Source organism: Dendropsophus ebraccatus, chromosome 12 (genome assembly GCF_027789765.1).
Source record: "Dendropsophus ebraccatus isolate aDenEbr1 chromosome 12, aDenEbr1.pat, whole genome shotgun sequence".
In the NCBI taxonomy this organism is placed as follows: domain Eukaryota; kingdom Metazoa; phylum Chordata; class Amphibia; order Anura; family Hylidae; genus Dendropsophus; species Dendropsophus ebraccatus.
Genome location: NC_091465.1, coordinates 69,470,741 through 69,492,849, shown reverse-complemented (window position 1 = coordinate 69,492,849; position 22,109 = coordinate 69,470,741). Strand labels below are relative to the sequence as shown.

Below are 22,109 nucleotides of genomic sequence, written 5' to 3'. Positions count from 1 at the left end.
AGGGAAGAAACAGAGTGCTGCACATCACACCTATGGCTGATACTAGTGCCGCTTGTGCACGCCTGCGGGGTTGGTGGCCACTGACTGGCACGGTGTGGACTTAGTGTAGGGACCCATGTGTATCAGATACCGGCACGAGGTACATGGGGCAGTATGGCTTGATCAATTCATACGCAAAATTCTGATGTGTTTTTTATTTAGCCAAGCGGCACTAGTATCAGCCATAGGTGTGATGTGCAGCACTCTGTTTCTTCCCTGAGCCTTATACTTGTGTCAGCCATACTCGTTGTGGGTTCAGCCACTAGTATGAGGTGTATGGGGCTCTCCTGACCGACCACTGACACATGATGTTGGTGGCGATGGTGTAAAATTACCGTCCAATCCTTTTGTTCTCTGAGGGATAAGCCGCAGCCAGAGCTTTTTCTCCCTCCCCATAGAGTGCACAGGAGCGCTCAGCCATGCTCAACGTTCCTGTGTAAGGGTGGGTTCATACTGAGGAATTCTCGTGGATAATATCCGCGGAATTCCGTCGGCTGTCCGCGAGCACGGCCGCGCGCCTTTCCGCCGACTCCATAGACATCATTCTATGGGCCGTCATATTCCGCTATCCGCTGAAAGAAGTGACATGTCACTTCTTTGGTTGGGTTCATACTGAGGAATTCTCGCGGATAATGTCTGCGGAATTCCGCTGTCTGTGACATGTCACTTCTTTCGGCGGACAGCGGAATACGCCGGCCCATAGAATGGTGTCTATGGAGCCGGCGGAAAGGCGCGCGCCCGTGCGCGCGGACAGACAGCGGAATTCCGCTGACATTATCCGCGAGAATTCCTCAGTATGAACCCACCCTATGGGTATGTGCACAATAAGAAATAGGCGAGGAATTTAAAGCAGAATCCGCTCTTAATTTCTGCTTGAAATTCCTCCCTTAAAATATGGACAGAACAATGTACTATTGTGTTCAATGGGATTTCCGCTCTGTTGTTCACACGGAAGAATTTTCTAGCAGAATTTTCTCCCGCAGATCCGCTTTCCACTCAAAGGGCCTGTTCACACTGCGGAAAACAGGCAGAAATTCCATCCGGAATCCCTGCCACAGACTCCACTCGGAATTCCGCCTGCTTCACTGCCTCAATGTTAAAGGGGTAGTGCACCAAAAAAAAATTTCTTTCAAATCAACTGCTGCCATGAAGTGCTAGAGATTTGTAATTTACTTCTATTAAAAAATCTCGAGCCTTCCAGTACTTATCAGCTGCTGTATGCCCAGCAGGAAAAGGTATTATTTCCAGTCTGGAGAGCAGGAGAGGTTTTCTATGGGGATTTGCTCCTTCTCTGGACAGTTCCTGACATGGACAGAGGAGGCAACAGAGAGCACTGTGTCAGACAGGAAAGAAAACACCACTTCCTGCTGAACACACAGCAGCTGATAAGTACTGGAAGGCTTGAGATTTTTTAATAGAAGTAAATTACAAATCTCTGGCACTTCATGGCAGCAGTTGATTTGAAAGAAAAAACATTTTTGTGCACTACCCCTTAAAGCATAGAGCGCCTCCGCTCTCCGCGGCAAGAATTGACATGTCATGACATGAAGCAGTGAAGGAGGCGGAATTCCAAGCGGGGTCCACGGCAGGGATTCCGCTAGGAATTTCTGCCTGTTTTTCGTAGTGTGAATGGGCCCAAAGAGTTGACGTGTCAATTCTTTGGGTGGATTCCACTAAAAGAGTGGGGTTTCAAATCTGCTTCAGTTCCGGCGGATTCCGTCACTTGTACCTGCTTGCATCTCCGGCTGTTCCATAGACATGTCAATTCTTTCGTCAAACAGTGCAATCTGCCTGTGCATAGAATTGAGTCTATGGCACAGGCGGAGATGCAAACGGGTACAAGAGACGGAATCTGCCGGAACTTCTCTGTGCGGATTCCTCAATGTGAACCCATCCAAATTCTGCCAGAGCTGAAAAGGCGAGAAGTTTCAAGCAGAAAACTTTCCTCTTCAATTCCTCGCCCATTCCTCAGTGTGCACAGGGCCGCTTTAACCAGAGGGCACATGGTGCACGTGCACCGGGCCCACTGGTTAAAGGGGCCCCCCCGAGCAGGCCGGCCGTTGCTATGTGCGACCAATGCGGTCGCACAGGGCTCCGGCCACCAGCCTGTCAGGGGGGAGCGCCATGGATGGGTAATCTACTTCGGCGCGTCAGCGCTGCAGCAGCAGCGACACTGACAGAGAGAGAGCCATTGGCTCCCTCCCTGTCAGTCACTCTTGTGGCCGCACTTCCTGCGGTCACAAGAGGCCGCACTCTCCCTCTAGCGCCCGACGTCACTAGAGCGTCGGCACGAGGGTAAGGGGAGTGCAGCCTCTTGTGACCGCAGGAAGTGCGGCCACAAGAGGGAAGAGAAGAGGAACGCGTGGACCTAGGTGAGTAACAGTGTTTGTTTTTTTCAATATTATATGGGAGGGGGAGCGCATATGCTATTGGGGAGCACAGGGGGCTATATACTATGGGGGGGGCGGCTATATACTATGGGGGAGCTATATACTATGGGAGGGGCGGCTATATACTATGGGGGAGCACAGGGGAGCTATATACTATGGGGGAGCACAGGGGAGCTATATAGTATGGGGGAGCACAGGGGCTATATACTATGGGGGAGCACAGAGGGCTATATACTATGGGGGAGCACAGGGGAGCTATATACTATGGGGGGGCGGCTATATACTATTGGGGAGCACAGGGAAGCTATATACTATGGGGGGTTATATACTATTGGGGAGCACAGGGGAGCTATGTACTATGGGGGGGGGCAGCTATATACTATGGGGGAGCACAGGGGAGCTATGTACTATGGGGGGGGCGGCTATATACTATGGGGGAGCACAGGGGAGCTATATACTATGGGGGAGCACAGGGGAGCTATATATTATGGGGGGGTTATATACTATTGGGGAGCACAGGGGAGCTATGTACTATGGAGGGGCGGCTATATACTATGGGGGAGCACAGGGGACCTATGTACTATGGGGGGCGGCTATATACTATGGTGGAGCACAGGGGAGCTATATACTATGGGGGAGCACAGGGGAGCTTTATACTATGGGGGAGCACAGGGGAGCTATATACTATGGGGGAGCACAGGGGAGCTATATACTATGGGGGAGCACAGGGGAACTATATATTATGGGGGGGTTATATACTATTGGGGAGCACAGGGGAGCTATGTACTATGGAGGGGCGGCTATATACTATGGGGGAGCACAGGGGAGCTATGTACTATGGGGGGCGGCTATATACTATGGTGGAGCACAGGGGAGCTATATACTATGGGGGAGCACAGGGGAGCTTTATACTATGGGGGAGCACAGGGGAGCTATATACTATGGGGGAGCACAGGGGCTATATACTATGGGGGAGCACAGGGGAGCTATGTACTATGTGTTTGTTTTTTTCAATATTATATGGGAGGGGGAGCGCATATGCTATTGGGGAGCACAGGGGGCTATATACTATGGGGGGGGCGGCTATATACTATGGGGGAGCACAGGGGAGCTATATACTATGGGGGAGCACAGGGGAGCTTTATACTATGGGGGAGCACAGGGGGCTATATACTATGGGGGAGCACAGGGGCTATATACTATGGGGGAGCACAGGGGGCTTTATACTATGGGGGAGCACAGGGGAGCTATATACTATGGGGGAGCACAGTGGGGCTATATACTATAGGGGAGCACAGGGGAGCTATATACTATTGGGGAGCACAGGGGAGCTATATACTATTGGGGAGCACAGGGGAGCTATATACTATTGGGGAGCACAGGGGGCTATATACTATTGGGGAGCACAGGGGGCTATATACTATGGGGGAGCACAGGGGGCTATATACTATGGGGGAGCACAGGGGAGCTATATACTATTGGGGAGCACAGGGGTCTATATACTATTGGGGAGCACAGGGGTCTATATACTATGGGGGAGAGCACAGTGGGGCTATATATTGGGGAGAGCACAGGGGGGCTATATACTGTTGGGGAGAGCACAGGGGGGCTATATACTGTTGGGGAGAGCACAGGGGGGCTATATACTATTGGGGAGAGCACAGGGGGGCTATATACTATTGGGGAGAGCACAGGGGGGCTATATACTATTGGGGAGAGCACATGGGGGGCTATATACTATTGGGGGAGAGCACAGGGGGGCTATATACTAATGGGGGAATGCACAGGAGGGCTGTATATAACTGGAGGAGCACATGAGGGTCTATATACTACAGGGACACCTTAAAACTATGGAGGCACAGAGGGGTGTAACTATGTAAGGGTACAGAGGGGTGTAACTACTATATAGGGGTACAGGGGACCTAACTACTGTATGTGTTGGAGCCTAAAATATTTCTCTGACAGATTCTGGAGAGAAGATTCACAGCCAGGAGAAGACTTCAAGGTGGCCCAGGCTGGATGGAGAGAAAAAGAAAAGGTGACAGACTCTGATCGGAGAAGACGCCCCCGGTGAGTCACTGGATGTAACTGCACTCTGTTATAGGGTTGTAGTGTTAGGGGTCATGATGTGGCGGTATTATGTAATGGTATCATTGGCGATATCTTTGTTTTGTTCAGTGCAGTTTTCATGTAATATGTAATCACTGTATGGTGGAAATAGTGTTATAAGGTAACTACTGTATGTATTGGGGCCCTTACTACAGTGTGGGGGCAAATTCAGTACATTATACAATGTGCAGAAAGGTAAGGGGGGGCCCACTCTTGAGGGCTGTGCACTGGGCCCACCAATGTATTAAAACGGCCCTGAGTGTGCACATACCCTATGGAGAAGACGAGACAGATAACGGTTTACCGAGAGCGCCATAAAGCCGTATGGAGACTTACAGGCCTTTCATGTTCCACTGGGAATTCTAGAAATGTTTTCAGACTCCTAGTTAGGGTCGTACACCGACTTGAAGGGAAAAGTACCTTGAAAATGAGACATCAAAGAACGGCTTTGTATAAACTTTGTGAAACACTCACAAAACTGCTATTTTACAGAGAAAAAAATTGGCAAATTTTTGACTTTTCTAAATTGTTTGGCCTACAAAGTTATAGCCCAAAATGAACTTTTTGGAAATGGAACTTTTTGGGATGTTTACATGTGAAATATGTAACTAAATACAGATTCATTTGGAACATAAGCAGAGCGGATAAATGAGGGCACTAATAGGGTGATGGGGGTATGATGACCGCACTGATCTCAGTGTTCAGCACTTATTTACTAAGCCTTAAAGGGGTACTCCTGTAAAAAAATATAAAAAAATCAAAACAACTGATAACAGAACGTTATAGAGATTTGTATATTACTTCAATTTAAAAGTTTCAAGTCTTCCAGTATTTATCAGCTGCTGAATGTCCTGCAGGAAGTGGTGTATTCTCTCCAGTCTGACACAGTGCTCTCTGCTGCCACCTCTGTCCATGTCAGAAACTGTCCAGAGTAGTAGCTAACCCCCATAAAAACGTCTCCTGCTCCGGACAGTTCCTGACATGGACAGAGGTGGCAGCAGAGAGCACTGTGTCAGACTGGGAAGAATACACCACTTCCTGCAGGACATGCAGCAACTGATAAGTACTGGAAGCATCGAGAGTTCTAAATAGAAGCAATGTATACATTTATATAACTTTCTTGTACCAGTTGATTTGAATTTTTTCCAGCGGAGTACTCCTTTAACATGATTAATCCTGTGGCCCTTAACGTTATCATTGTTGGCCACACATCTACTTTTTACCCAGAGTGAAGTGCGGCTGATATCAATGATCCTATTGGCTGCACAAAATATAAGATCAGGTGATCGCTGGCCATCTGTGGGGCGATTATCAGGAACAAGCATCCTATGAGCACTCATTCAGACAATAACTGCTTCATGTAAAAAGGCCTTAAAGGGAACCTGTCACCCCCCGTGCCGGTGTGACAGGCTCCCGACCCCCCGTTAGAGCCCCCTATACTTACCTAATCCCGCCGGGTCCCGCTTCTGGAGGTGGTCGGGTGATGAAGATCTCAGCCGCTGCAGCCCGGCGCGCGCGCTGAGAGATGAGTCCAACGCTCATAGAGAATGATGGAGCGCTGGACTCTCCTGTCATTCTCTATGGGTGCTGGACTCATCTCTCAGCGCGCGCGCCGGGCTGCAGCGGCTGAGATCTTTATCACCCGACCACCTCCAGAAGCGGGACCCGGCGGGATTAGGTAAGTATAGGGGGCTCTAACGGGGGGTCGGGAGCCTGTCACCCCAGCACGGGGGGTGACAGGTTCTCTTTAAAGGGATTATCCAGGATTAGAGAAAACACAGCTACTTTTTTTTGCAAAAACAGCACCACCCCTGTCCTCAGGTTGTGTGTGGTATTGCAGTTCAGCTCCATTGACTTCAAAAGAAACTACAAATCACCCTACACACCCAAACTGAGGAAAAGAATGGTGCTGCTTTTGGAAGAAAGCGTCCATGTTTTTCTAAGCCTGGTTAACCCCATTAAATGGGAGCATAGCGATAGGTAACTAAAAAGTAAAAACTACATCAAATCCCTATGGCTGGTGGATCTGGTGTCTGACAACACCTATGTAAATCCTATATAAAACGGGGGCCCATCTTCTGCAGACAGACAACCGCTTACCTCTGCTTTGAAGATGATCTTAAAAGACATTTACCCACTTACAAAAAGTGGATATTATCCCTTTAAGTCTAGTGTTGACCTGCTGTGTTCTTGTATAAACCCCCATGTCCTCAATATGAGTCTTCTAAGTGACGTCTTCCCTAAGCCTCCCCTGCAGGCGATATGTGCTGCTGTACAATGGGAGCGAGCCGCCGCCACTGCTCTCCAGTAATCACAGCAAACAGCGCAAGCCTGAAATGCTGGTTCTAAAGAGCCGAGAAGTAGCGTGCAAATGCGAGTGTGTAAAAAGCTGCCCGCAGGTCAGAACGGCTTTATTCTGACTACAGTTGTAGAGTTTCTTTGCAGCACGTACCACAAAGGCATGCTGCTATGATTTATGGGCTTTTATATTTATTACATAACTAGAATACACAATAATCCATAATACTACAATAGATATTATAAATGCTATACAGGCCCATGGACTTCCAGAAGGCAGGGGTGTAATATGTAAATAAGGTTCAAGAGTCCAGGGGGCGTTCCCTTGCATGGCAAGAGTTCAGGTAAGTCAAGCCCATGCCCTCTTTATCTAGTGGATGTCAAGTCAAATGGGGCATGGGCTGGACTTACCCAGTGAGCACTTGGGCCTCATGGTCCACCAGGTGAGGTGTCCACGGAAGAGACTGAATAGAGAGGGGGTCACACATGCCATGGCTGGAAACAGCTGCCTCTTTGGTTTTACCATTGTAGAAACTTAAGGCCCTATTCCACGGAACGATTATCGTTCGTTTTCGGACGATATCGACCGCTACGGACGATAATCGTTCCGTGGAATAGAGTGCAACGATCAGCCGACATCGTTCATGTCGGCTGATCGTTGCAGTCGCTTGTTTTTCAACATGTTGAAAAACAAGCGACTGATATAGCAGCGATCTGCTGCCGTCGCTCCGTTGAATAGGAGCGTCGGCAGCAGATGCTGCTATATCCTATGGGCTGCCCGGACGATCTAGCGATCCCCGGGCAGCCCCCCCGCAGCTCCCCGCCGCCCCCTCCCGCACTCACCTGCTTGCTGCAGCCGCGTTGAATAGCGGCGGCAGCGAGCGGCGAACGAGGAGCAAACGAGCGCTGACAGCGCTCGTTTGCTCCTCCAACGACCCGTGGAATACGGGTTTAAGGGCCCTATTCCACCGGACGATTATCGTTCGCATAATCGTTAACGATCTTAAACGACCGCTATTGCGAAAGACCTGAAAACGGCCACTCATTTCCATGGAACAATAATCATTACTTATGATCGTATTTGCGATCGTTTTTTCTCCGCTATTTCTTCGCTATTGCGTTCGTATCTACTGCGAACGACCGAACGACGTCTTATTCAATGCGAACGATTTGCGAACGCTTTGCGAACAAGCAACGATAAAAATAGGTCCAGGTCTTATAAAGCGATCAACGATTTCTCGTTCGGTCGTTAATCGTTAACTGCATTTCAACCGAACGATTATCGTTTAGATTCGAACGATTTAACGATAATCTGAACGATAATCGTCCGGTGGAATAGGGCCCTTATCCTTTGTAACAGCAGTAGTCATGGATCTGCTGAACCGTACCAGGGAGTGGAGCCCACCGCAAAGGGGGGTTGGACTTGCTGGGGCAGGCGACCCCAAGGTCGTTACCCCTGGCTTGGCTTGCTAGCAGAGGCAGCGAGTTGCAGCAATAGACATATAGGCAGCAGGCAGGGCCACAGAAAGACTCGCAGCGAGCAGCAGACATGGTGCAGGAAACACGGGCAGGAAAGCTGGGACTGCAACACTAAGTAAGTGTGCAGAGGCTCCAATGGGTGGGGTCAGGACAGGGGCAGGAATTTATAAGGAGTGCTTATGGTGCGTTTACATGGAATGATTATCGGTCAGATTTTCGTGATAACGATCGCATTTGAGCGAAAATCGACTCGTGCAAACACAGCGAACGACCAAGCAACGAGCGATAAATCGTTCACCGTGATCTTTCAACAAGTTCTCAAATTGTCATTGGTCGTTCACTGCAAATGCGCAGATCGCTTTTTTTAAACAGTCTTTCACCTATTCACCCTATGTGTCAGATAACGAAATTTCCAAACGATATATCGTTCCGTCTAAACACTTATGGTTATAAAAAACACATTGTTACTTCGAAATCATTACTCGTTCCATTGGGCGAATTATCGCTCCGTGTAAACGCAGCATTAGTGTAAGTAATTAATTAAGGGTGTACTGCTCCTTTAAGTTGCCAGGTAAAGCGCTGCAAGGGGCCAAAGAGGACGCGGCTCCAGGCATGTGGGCTCCGGCGTCCACCTGTGCAGGGGAGTGGAGAGAACGGATGCAGCGGCCGCCCAGATCACAGGGGGCATCATATGCCTTACCCATAGGATAGGGGATACATGTCTGATTGCAAGGGGGTCTCTAACAGACACTATATTGAATATCTTATTGTCTCTGGTCAATGAACTGGAGGTGGAGTCTGCAGACTGCTGCTCCATGTAGAGTCAGCTCTGGAGCGTGCAAAGGGCCCAGTGGTTGGAATCAGACACCTATTCCCTATAATATGGATAGGGGTAAGTGTCTATGATAGTAAAACTCCTTTGGGTGTGTGCACGCTACAGAATTAGGCGAGGAATTTCTAGAGGAGTCTGCGCCACGGGTTCCGCTTGAAGTTCCGCCTGTCCCATTGACTCCAGTGACATGTCAATTCTTTGGGTGGATCGCAGATTGCACTTGAAAAATCAAATTGAGACAATAGGACAGGTGGAACTTCAAGTGGAACCCACCACATGGACTCCGCTTGAAATTCCCTTAGGGTAAATTCACACGGGCGGATCCGCAGCTAATCCGCAGCTAATCCGCAGCTAACTCGCAGCTAACCCGCAGCTAATACGCACTAATCGAACATGGTGCTAAAAACGCACTAAACCTAATGGAATCATTATCACAGCTGAATCTCGTGTGGGAATACTCGCAGCTTGAAACTCCTTCGGATTCGCCCGTGTGAATTTACCCTTAACGTGGAATGCAGAGAACCTCCTTAAAGAAACAGCCACTTCACCTGGTGGAACAGATATGTTGATGTGATATAAATGTCCACAGTGAGAAAACTACCACCAATATGATACTGAAGGAGGACCATCCAATAGGGAAACTTCTTTAAAGTAGTTCTGCAGGACTTTACAATAATGGTGTATCATCACTATAGGCCATCAACGTTTGGTCGGGGGAGGGGGAAGGGGGGGGGGTAGAAACTCTGAGACCCCTGTCGTTCAGCAATGTAAAGCAGATGCAGGTCCCCTGGGCTTTAAAGGGGTTATCTAGGATTAGATAAAACACTTTCTTTCAGAAACAGCACCACCCCTGTCCTCAGGTTATTTGTGGTATTACAATTCAACTCCATTCACTTTAATGGAACTGAGCTGTCATACCACATCAAACCTGAGGACAGGAGAGGTGCTGTTTCTGGTCTCCTTGTATGAAGTAGTGGGACATATTGGGTTCCCTGGGCCTCCAGGACCTGAAGGTGACTATAGCTTTGTGCCTATTAATCGCAATTGTTTTATGCAATATATAGTGATATCCACAAGAGAGGAACAGTCACCATTACAGAGGCTACACAGATATTTTACTCCAGCCTACCTTTGGGTTTGTGTGACCAAGCGTGATCCTGACCGTGACCTTCCATTGTAAAGGCATCCATGTTGTCCTTGGCCACAGGCATGTTGAATAACCTGCAGGGTTCAACAGCACAGACATGAGTGAAGAGAGTGAAGAATTCATGCAATTGACATTAATACAATGAGACAGACACGTACAGTCACATTCCCCCTTACAGCTGCATGACACTGCATGATCTCTATCTGTTCCAAGAATTTTAGGGTAAAGAGAGGCCAGGGTAAGAAGCATCTTTTATTAATGTATAGATCTCAAAGTATATGTGAAAATGTCACGTTCTTAACTTTCCAGGTGCAGTGTCAACGCCAGACTCTCTAAAATAGGTTTATCTAGTGGATTATGGAAAATGGAAGGCAGCAGAGGGAGAGGAGGGAGATGAAGCTGCAGCCATTCTCTGAATGCAGGAAGTGAATAGACTTAAAGCATCGGGTAGCGCTCCAGCTAATGTACCACCTATATTTACTGCATCATGATGCCTCCATCATCACAGGGTCAGATTTCTGCCTTTCCTTCATGTCCTCCTATTTGCAGCATCATAAAAATTCCCCTTAAAGAGAATTTGTAGTCAATCTCCAAAAAATGAAATGCTACTATCATTAAAGAGGTAGTTAACATATTTTTTTTCCTTTAAATCAACTGGTCCCAGCAAGTACCAGAGATTTGTAATTTACTTTTATTAAAAAAATCTTAAATCTTCCAGCACTTATCAGCTGTTGCATGTACTGCAGGAAGAGGTGTATTCTTTCCAGTCTGACACAGTGCTCTCTGCTGCCACCTCTGTCCATGTCAGGAACTGTCCAGAGCAGTAGCAAATCCTCATAGAAAACCTCTCCTGTTCTCCAGAATGGAAAGAATACACCAATTCCTGCAGGACATATAGCAGCTGATAAGTACTGGAAGATTAAGGTGTTTTTTTTATAGAAGTAAATTACAAATCTCTGGCACTTTCTGGCACCAGTTGATTTTTTTTGGAACTATCCCTTTAAATAGCTAAGGTTGGGTTCACACTGCGTTTTTAGCATACGTTTAACAAACCCAAAAATTAGTGTCAGCAACGTTTTTGTGTCCGTAAAAAAAAAAAAGGATCCGTTTTGATCTGTTTTTTTTTAAATCATGGAAGTCAATGGAAAAATGGATCAAAACAGATGCATACAAATGCATCCGTTTTTGCAATCCGTTTTTCATCCGTTTTTTTTTTTTTAAACGGATGAAAAAAACAGATTGCAAAAACGCAGTGTGAACCCAGCCTTCGGGTGCTTTGATTACACAGTTTTTTACAGTTTCTCGATTTGCCCTGCCACACCCAAAATATGTGGTTTTATAGCTTCTTTGCCAATTCAGTTAATAGTCAGATGGGTGTGGACTTCATTTTTACACAGTGAATGACTATCCAGTGATGGGTATGATTATACTGTCAGGGGGGGGGGGGGGGGGTTAGGCATATACCCCCCCCCCCTAATGTAAAAAAATTCACAAACTCAGACTATAGAATCCCGTCTATCATCTGATAGTCACGCCTATTATTAATACTGAAGCCACGCCCATCTGACAATTAACTGAATTGGCGGACAAATTATAAACCCACATATCTAGGGAACGGAAGCACATATCAAGAAACTGTAAAAAGGTGTGTGATCAGGACATCCTATGCTATTTTACAACAGTAACATCTAAGATTGGCTCTTTGGCTCGATTTGGTGTAAAAAAAAGTTGAATTATTACTTGAAAAGGGGTTGTTTTTGCCAGTGATATGATGTGAGAGTTCTGCATCTTCACAGCTTCAGATATCAAATGACTCACACAAACCACCGTCTCAGTAGCACTTTCACCAGACGCCAACCATCAATCCCTCACCAAGGAGCACAAAGATATATTTAGTCAACCGGCGTATTTGCTTGTCAACAAAACACTTTAACGGGGTTAAACTTATTTTCATATGTCCTATGAGGGTATTCTGAGTTATTAGAGGGGCTCCTCATCTCTTGGTCAGAACGGTGAATATCTACAAAGAGTGTCACTCACTTTGGAGGACTTGCAGTACTCCAACCCATAAAGCTGCATGAGAACTAAGTGTAATACCTAATATCTCCTGCGGGGGTGTTGCAGGGTATTTTAACTCTACTGTCAGAAATAGATCTGATTTATGGTCGGCAATTGGGATAAGTTTGTTGACACCTTTCTAAAAGCATGCCTTATCCAAATATTTAAGAAATTGGCTGAGAAATTAGGTTGGTCATACAGAATACAATGCTTTAAATCCACTGTATGACTGTCCAGGATTCAGCTTATGTGTGTGTGGAGAAATCAAGGGTCCACAATGATCAGAGCTTCAAAATATCAAACAAATATTCTAGCATGTGAGCAGCATCAATACTAGTGTCTGCTACCGTTTACAGCATATCCTAGTGATATGCCATACCATTTATATAGATGGGAATACTCAATAGGGAATTCCCACATCCACTTAATGGCTGCCTTAAGGTGGGCAGCCATTAATCTTTATATATAAAGCTTATACTAATTTTGTTATGTAAGTTTTCTGGCTCTAAATCAGTGAACATTTTACAAAAAAGTGAAGGCCAAACTGCAATACCAGGTACAGCCAGTGCACAAGAGTGGTGCCCTTTGTGCAAAAAGCAGATCATATAGTCTAATTTTTGACAGTACTTTAAAGGAGAACTGCACTGATCCAAATCACTGATTGTTTGAAACCTTTCCCGTTTGTCTACATTGCTCCTAGCACCAAAGTTTCAGAAATGATCCCAGTTTTACCATAATGGCACCTGGCCGGGAAACTACATCTCCTAGCATGCATTGCACCTCGGAACCTACTGTTGGGCTTCCACCCCTGTTTTGTAGTATCTGCCCACCACTGGCTTCATCTGCCTCTGCTTTACACAGTATCTATCTATCTATCTATCTATCTATCTATCTATCTATCTATAATCTATCTATCATCTATCTATCTATCTATCTATCTCCTATCTATCTATCTATCTATCTATCTATCTATCTATCTATCTATCTATCTATCCACATAAGAAAGAGAGCGAGATGAAACAACTGTGTCTCCTTTCCCCTATACTGCTCAGGAGAAGCTGTTGTTTCCCTTGGCCATGTTATCACTGAAAGGTGTTATGTCAGTGGTGGGCAGGGGTTACAGATGAGGTGTTACAGCTTGCCTGGCAACAGAAGAGACAGAGATCATGTGACTTCTGTCTCAGAAGGAAGGGGGAGGGCAGAGGAGTGGAGACAGAGTGGACCAGGAAGAATTTTCAGCAGCTTCAGGGTGTGACCAGGATGTGCTGCAGACAAACGGACCAATTCATGTAATAGAAACCTATTACAAACAAGCTTAGATTATAGGTGGGGATTGAACAGGGTTAAATCTTTTTTTAACCAGAGTTCCCCATTGTGTCAGCTATGGCTGAATGTGGACTGATAACCAATATTTCTTACAGTAGCTTATGGATGTGCACCTCTGCGGTCCATAAGAGCGTGGGGATCTCACCTTCACCTCATTTGAAAAAGGGGGTCATTCACCATTAACTATTTCACCAGCGGTCATAGTCTGTACCAGGCGAGTGGATGGAGCATGATTCATTACAGTTATAGGCTGGGTTCACACACTGTATACTTCAGGCAGTATTTGGTCCTCAAGTCAGGTCCTCATAGCAACCAAAACCAGGAGTGGATTGAAAACACAGAAAGGCTCTGTTCACACAATGTTGAAATTGAGTGGATGGCCGCCATATAACAGTAAATAACGGCCATTATTTCAATACCACAGCCGTTGTTTTAAAATAACAGCAAATCTTTGCCATTAAATGATGGCCATCCACTCAATTACAACATTATGTGAACAGATCCTTTCTGTGTTTTCAATCCACTCCTGGTTTTGGTTGCTATACAGCCTCACAAATACAGCCTCAAATATACATAGTGTGAACCCAGCCATAGACTGCATCCTTTGAGACACAGTCACATTGCAGCCCAACACTAAGCTGCACAAATCCCTTCGAATTCAATGGGATCTGCCAACAATCTATGAGGCCTGGCAGACAGTCGCACATCTTCCACCGGGGAAAACATGGGCTGGATAAGCGGGTATTTTACCTGTCTAATCCTATTGTGCGCGGTGCCAGAAGGCTTCGAGCAGACACATCTCCTCCCACCTAACATGCGCTCCTCAGTGGGTTAAATCTATATGGTAATAGGGGGGATGAACAATCGCTTCACGGAGGCCGAGGATCCATTTGCATGTAACAATTATCATTAGCATTTATATTGTACTGATCACTTGTCATGTAAATGGCCCCCATCCCTATGTTCCTATGGCAATGGGTTGCTATTACGTGCGCCAATGTCCTCGTATGAAGAATAAGTGTACTGGTGTATATGTCCATCTATGGGTCGTAACATTTGGGAGGATCCCGCCCCGGTGATTTATAAAAACTTTGACGCATACTCGGGCTCTCAGACAGCATCACTGGGACCATACATAACAAGCTTAGAATATCATAAATCCCTTTCACAGATACAACAAAGTACAGAAAGGGAAGTGTTAAGACGAGAGATAGAAGAGGAATTTAGCAGACTCAGGAAGTACTTGAAAGTTTCTATTGTATTCGCTTCCGCAAGCTATACACATTATAGCCGATTTAACTTTCCTGGTTTTGTGATGCGAGTTATGCGACTACTTAGTAAATGATGCCTGGTGCGTGACGAGGAATTTTTTCGGTATGTCATCATTCACCCCAAGGGGCTTTGCTTAGGTTTTAAAAGAGGAGGGTCATGTGACCCATCCATGCAATTTCCTGGTACATTTTTGTCCTAGATATTGCTTTACCGCCATATAGAGCTCTATGGTCTTTTGGCTGAGAACTAGGGGTGGCTGGACTGAGAATAAGAAGCTACTGAGTGACAGCACACACTTCTCTTTCACACTTTAAGTGTACTCGCCTTATTTTTAAAGGGGGACACAGCACTGAAATCCCGCCTCATGTGATATCAAAAGTTTTTATAAATGACAATCATTTTTTATTTTATTTTTATATTGCTGTGTGTTTATTGTCTACATTTGTTCACTTGGATCCCTAGCCCTAGTTACCCTACTGGGAAGGCCAACCTCATTTTATTAGAGAAACAGATCACTAGTCTCAGGGAGACCAGCCAAACGATAACACTGCCGATTGCTGGTTAAATCGCTCAATGCAGTGATATCCTAGGTGTATTGCTCATTGGGAAACATGAATATGCAAAAGAAGAGCCCGTGGAGCCTCATTTAAGAGTCCCGAGACACAAGACTAACCAGATATCCCTCCGGGAAGGACTCAGCCAAGAAGTAGCTCCTGTAGGGAAACCACCAAAACCACCATATTAAGTGGCCCTATAAGTCAATGTAATGACAAGGAAAAAACCAAGGCTAGGTAACCATCCACATACAGCTGTTTCAGGGTGTTGTCCCTCATCAGCGTGGAGCAGGATTCTGGCTAGGTGGGAGCAATACCTAGTAGAGCCATAAGAGAAACAGATCACTGATCTCAGGGAGACCAGCCAAACTTCAGCAAAAGGAAGCAGTCCCTGACCATTAAAAGCCTGGAAGATCGGGGAAGGTTTGTGGGAGAATCGCTTTTCGGGAAAACCTGTGATTGGCTGCACCCTTGCGCAAGACTTAGGGTCCAATTACACGGGACGACTACGGCCTGATCATTTTAATAAACGAGTGTCGATCTACTACATCGGCGCTCGTTTACTGGACCTATTACACGGCCCGATAATCAGGCAGTAAGATCTGTATGGACATTGTCAGTGATGTCCATGCAGTCCTTGCCCAAACACCTGATACCTTACCTCTCCCGGCTCCCGGTTTATAAGACTTGGGATTGCTGAAAATATTAATTTTACACAAGCAGAGCGCCATACATGAGTGTGGCTGCTTCTGGTACTACACCTTGGTCCTGTTCACTTCTGCAGTAGCTGTCTATGGAGACGCCATGGAACAAGGTGCAATTCTTTTGCAGAAAGCCCTCCACATGACTACATATGAAACTGATAGTACCCAGAGACACAGTATGGACCATAAGATTTCTATATGCTCCATCTGCACAACACTGATCATACATCAATTCCTGATTGGGAGAATCAAGCGGCTCACCTCAATGATGGGATGTGTAGTGTAGTCAGGTAATACGTGAGCCTGGTGCTTTCTAATACATTGTATTCTAGTAAAGTGCATCTGCCACTACTCATTCCCTGGGCATGTGGTGAGGTGTCCATTGTGAATCAGCGCCTTGGAGACAACCAGTCTGTTGTATATCCAGTCAGCAGGCATGACTTCATGGGGCTGAGGTCATGTCTTGTCAGCTCAGGTGTAGTAAGATGTCTCCTATCACATCAATGGTGAAGTAATGTGACCAGTCATGGGTTGGGCAAGTGGATATTCCGGAAGGTAAAGCACTGATACAAGGGAATGTTCTTCTGAAAATAAACATAGAACACATACTATGGCGCTATCTTTCCATTAGGAAATTTCCCAAATTGCTGGTGGAGTCATGACATGACATCAGTCACACCAAGGAAAGCGTCCAGGAATACACCAGTCACATCCAAAGCTGTAAGATGGTGTCTATAGATGACTCTACAGACCAATGGCACTGCGCTTAGGTTCTCTATGTTACCAAAGATGGCCCCTTAGGTTCCCTATTCTGCATAATGTAACCCTGTTAGGAGTCATGCACACATATCAGGAAATCCTCAGCCGGTCACAGGTTCCCATCCACGTGGTACAGAACTTCTTTGCATGGGAATTGACCTACAATATAGATTTTAAAGGGTTTTTTTTAATGTTAAAATTACTTATCCCCAAACTATAGGATAGGAGAGGAGTCAGATTGTGGGGCTGCAACTGCTGGGACCCCTTGTCAGAAACTTAAAGGGCATCTCCAGCGGAAAAAAAAATTCTTTCAGAACAACTGATGCCAGAAAGTGCCATAGATTTTTTATTTACTTTTATTTAAAAATGTCAAGTCTTCCAGTACTTATCAGCTGCTGTATGTCATAGACATAGACATGTAGGACATACAGCAGCTGATAAGTACTGGAAGACTGGAGATTTTTTAATAGTAGTCAAATACAAATCTCTGGCACTTTCTAACACCAGTTGTTTTGAAAGAAAAAAAAAAATCACTGGAGGTTCCCTTTAAAGTGAATGTACTATCAGGTCCGGGCTGAAGCACTGGAGTGGGGCTCATCTATGATACGGCTCCATTGATTCTAATTCACTTTAAGGCTCTTACAGATATAGGACCATCAGCGCTCGTTTGCAGTGGGCACGATCAATCACCGTATTGTTCGTGCAGCCATCTAAATATATTTATATACGGATATGCGTGGTTGATAACAGTATATTTTGCGATCAGCCGAGGATCAGCGTTTTCCTGCTCCTCTGCTGATTGCAGTCACTTTTACATGGGCTGATTATTGCCTGAAGGAGCGTTTCTAGCAATGCTCATTGCCGATATTTGGTCCATGTAAAAGGCCCCTTATACAGATCTGTAAGTTATCAGCTGCTGTATGTCCTGCAGGAAGTGGTGTACACTTTCCATTCTGACACAGTGCTCTCTGCTGCCACCTCTGTCCATGTCAGGAACTGTCCAGAGCAGTAGCAAATTCCCATAGAAATCCTCTCCTGCTCTGGACAGTTCCTAACATGGACAGAGGTGGCAGCAGAGAGCACTGTGTCAGACTGGAAAGAATATACCACTTCCAGTAGAAAATACAGCTTGTATAAGGATTTGTATATCATTAGGATACTTTTAATACTATGTGTACACCGACCACACCCTATATTGCAGAATTGCCTTACATATCTCAATGGGATTGGTCTGCAATACCAGGTGCAGCCAATGGACTAGAGCGGCACTGTTCCTGGATAAAATCTAGTCTGATCTTATACATTTCGAGCTAGGATATATATGTGATGTCACATCTAGCAGAGAGAATGTATCATATTGGGAGATCCACAATCTACACAGTAACAGAAGTATCAGAGTGTATTTAGAAAGTTAATGTTTCCGGAATTTCCATGGCACTCCCTATCTATATCTGTCGCCTTAATAGGGTGGGGCTGCGAAACGCACCCACAGTTATGAGACAACTTGTCAGATTTGGCAAAATGCCCCCCCACTATAGTCTCTCACAATACCAGCAGTTACCAGATACATTGTGTTATTTTACAATAAATGAACTTATATACGTTTACGGATATACGGATTGTAAAGAACTCTGCTTTCTGTCAGTGAACAGATCGGGAGCAGTGCACAGTTGGTTTACATTTAGCAATGGCAAGTGGAACACCCAGGGGTGCTAGGTGTTGTTAGCAAGGGCTGGCGGTGCGGTATGTTAAAGGTATAGGGGGAGATTTATCAAACATGGTGTAAAGTGAAACTGGCTCAGTTGCCCCTAGCAACCAATCAGATTCCACTTCTCATTTCTCACAGACTCTTTGGAAAATGAAAGGTGGAATCTGATTGGTTGCTAGGGGCAACTGAGCCAGTTTCACTTTACACCATGTTTGATAAATCTCCCTCATAATCCCTAGGACTATAGCTGAGGATAATACTTGGATAAGGCTGGGTTCACACTGTTTTTGCAGTCCGTTGGAAAAAACGGACGCATTTGTATGCATCTGTTTTGATCTGTTTTTGCATTGACTTCCATTATAAAAGAAATGTGTCAAAAAAAGGATCAAAACACATCCGTTTTTTAGCGCATACAAAAACGTGGTCAACCACCCATTGAAAGGGACTCTGTCAGTAGGATTATGGTGTCCTATCTAAGAGTAGCATAAACTAGTGACAGAGAAGCTGAACAGAATGATGTATCACTTACATTGTTCTGTGCAGCTGATCCAGAGATCTCCTCCTGAATAACATGGACAATAAGTAGTCCTCTCCATTATGTGCATGAGCCCAGCAGTCCTCAATATTCATGAGGCAAAAAAACTCAGCCCACCAGCTGCTGATTGGCAGTTATCCATCCATGCTGTGTATAGGCAGTCAACTGTCAATCAGCAGCTGGAGGGCGGGGGAGGGGTGCGGCAGTAATTCTATTCTCCTGCATACTAGGAGAACCGCTGAGCAGAATGATGTACAGTAAGTAATACACCAATCTGTTCAGCATTTCTGTCACTAGTTTATGCTGAGCTCATTTAAGGCGGAATAAACCTAGTGACAGAGAATGTGTTTAGGGGTAAATGCTCTTTAGCTGTCAGGTAATAGACAGTGTTATCCTCGGTCTATCAGGATACGGCACTTAGATAACAGACCCGGTAATAGGTCACGTCCTTGTTTCACCAAATATCTACAGTATAAAAGAGGAAATATTGGCTGGCTGAGCATTATGGAAGAAGTAGGTCAGCAACAGCTGGATCCCCATCCACTGGCCGGCCATGCCCCGGGCACAGCAGCGGCTGTCATTCTTCTGCCATGTATTTTCATTCTCTAGTCAGATAGTGTCAACATATCGGCTCTGCCCATTAACCCTTCCACTAATGCCCATGCATGCCTATAGGGTTACACTTCCTGCCTGGTGCTGTCACTCAGGACAAGTGAAGACAATGACTTAAGCAGGTAGTTATTCCTTGAACTCATAGTTCATCGGAGCTCACAGAACAACGTGTTACTGGCGGGGACGTTCTCGGATCCCAGAAGTCTTCGTGCATGCTTAGAATAGGGTTCTTAAGTATTTCCTGACTTCACGTCTTGGAATAGAAAAATGTGGTCAGGGGAGATGGTGTCTGTCCTGCCTGCAGGGCTGACTATAAGTCTTAGGTGGTACCTGCTGCACGAGGGCTCTGCCTGATCATAAAGACAACTATGGGCTGGTGAAAGCGTCTCTAGGATGGGAGCTGGGGAGGAAGAGGAAGGTTAAAGAGGGCTTCCTATCTCCTAAAGTGATGACATATGACTAGGACATGTCATATCCTTATGATCATGAGGGTACAACGTCCGGGACCTCCATTGTGTATAAGAACAAAAGAATACAGTCATGGCCTCTCCTCTACACTGTTCAGTGGTCGGGTGGGTGTTCAGACCCTCTCCGATCTCTTCAGATATAGATAGGAGAAGCTTTCAGCTGCGCGCTTCACTCCCCAGTTTGTTAATATCCAAGGCTCATCTCTCATGATCAGTGGGGGTCTTAGCACCCACAATCTCCATCTAGCTAAAGGAGACGGGCTCGATAGACTTTCAATGGGGACGATCTGCAGTGAGCTAGGGAGTGAAGTCTCAGCTGTGCGCTTCTCCTGTCTCTTGTGATCGGTCAGGGTCTGAACGCCCAGACTGCGACTGATGACGTCAAGATACAGGGACACTTTAGTGACAGCATGTGCAGGATTATGGCATTAAACCCTTTACTACTCTAGACCACCAGGGATTCTATAAGAAACATTTTTACATATCGAAGTGCTTAAAGGGGAACTATCAGCCCCCTTAGCGACCGGGATGCTGAGGAGGAAGGTATGTGTCTTACCTTCCTCCTAGGTACCGGTCCCACGCTGTTAGTCTGGGTAATCTTCAGCCGGGAGCACTGCCCTGCCAACACATCATCATTTGGTCCGCTCCTTCCAATGACAATCAATGGAGCGGCCTGGCTGGATGACACTGTAGGGGCAGTGCTCCTAACTGTGCTCCCAGCCAAAGATTACCCCAACTAACAGCACGGGACCGGCGTAGAGGAGGAAGGTAACACACATACCCTCCTCCACAGCGTCTCCCAGGTGCTATGTGTGTTTCCTTCCTCCTCTGTCCCATGCTGTTAGCTGGGGTAATCTTCGTCTGGAAGCACCGTTTGGAGCACTGTCCCACCCCCACAGTCTTATCTGGCCAGGCCGCTCCATTGATTCTCATTAGAAGGATCGGGCCAAATGATGCTGTGGGGGCGGTGCAGTGCTCCCGGCTGAAGATCACCCCGACTAATAGAGTGGGACCAGCACTGAGGAGGAAGGTAACACACATCATCTCCACAGAATCCCAGGTGCTATCCTGGGACTACCCTGCTGATAGCTCCTCCTTAGGGTGGGTTCACACGTAACAAAATCACTGCAGATTTCAGGCTGCGAGTTCGCAGCGAAATCCGCTGCGATTCCCCTCCTGTCAGTTTCAATAGGATTACATGCTTGCAGCGGAATTGTCATCAGCGCAACTGATTGGCTGTGCGGGACGTTCAGATGTCGGGAGCCACAGAACAAGCCGGAGCGAGAAGCAGGTGATGTATGCATCAGGCTGTGAGGGGGTTAAGGGGGCTGTCGCTTACATAGACGGAGCGGGATGACAATTCTGCTGCGAGTATGTAATCCTAAAGGTTTCGATCTCCAGGCATGATGGGAATTGTAGTTCACCAACAGTTAGAGGGCCACAAGTTTGACATCCCTGTTCTAGATCATTAGGGATACTAGCATTAATCTTATTACTATCTCACTGCACCAAGGATGTTAGAATTTACCCCTTAACACTCTAGGACAGGGATGGGGAACCTTCGGCCCTCCAGCTGTTGCAAAACTACAATTCCCATCATGCCTGGACAGCCGAAGCTAAAGCTTTGGCTGTCCAGGCATGATGGGAATTGTAGTTTTACAACAGCTGTAGGGCTGAAGATTCCCCATCCCTGTCCTAGATCATTAGTTATTATCAGTAACCCCTCCATCCCAATAGCCCACCAGCAAAACAATCTATAGACTTCTAAGAAACATGAGACCACCAGGGAAATTATCATTACTCCTCAAGCCCTGCTGGAC

The 22,109-nt window shown here is 46.2% G+C and overlaps 1 protein-coding gene across 1 annotated transcript in view; it reads right to left on the bottom strand.

The window, feature by feature from the left end:
• Nucleotides 1-10,362, bottom strand: part of LOC138768932 (dual specificity protein phosphatase 8-like) — a 33,728-nt gene extending 23,366 nt beyond the window's left edge. Inside the window, exon 1 of the mRNA XM_069947006.1 lies at nt 10,277-10,362. The gene's annotated coding sequence lies outside the window, so the exon portion shown is untranslated. The remainder of the gene's footprint in view (nt 1-10,276) is intronic.
• Nucleotides 10,363-22,109: the final 11,747 nt, after the last annotated feature.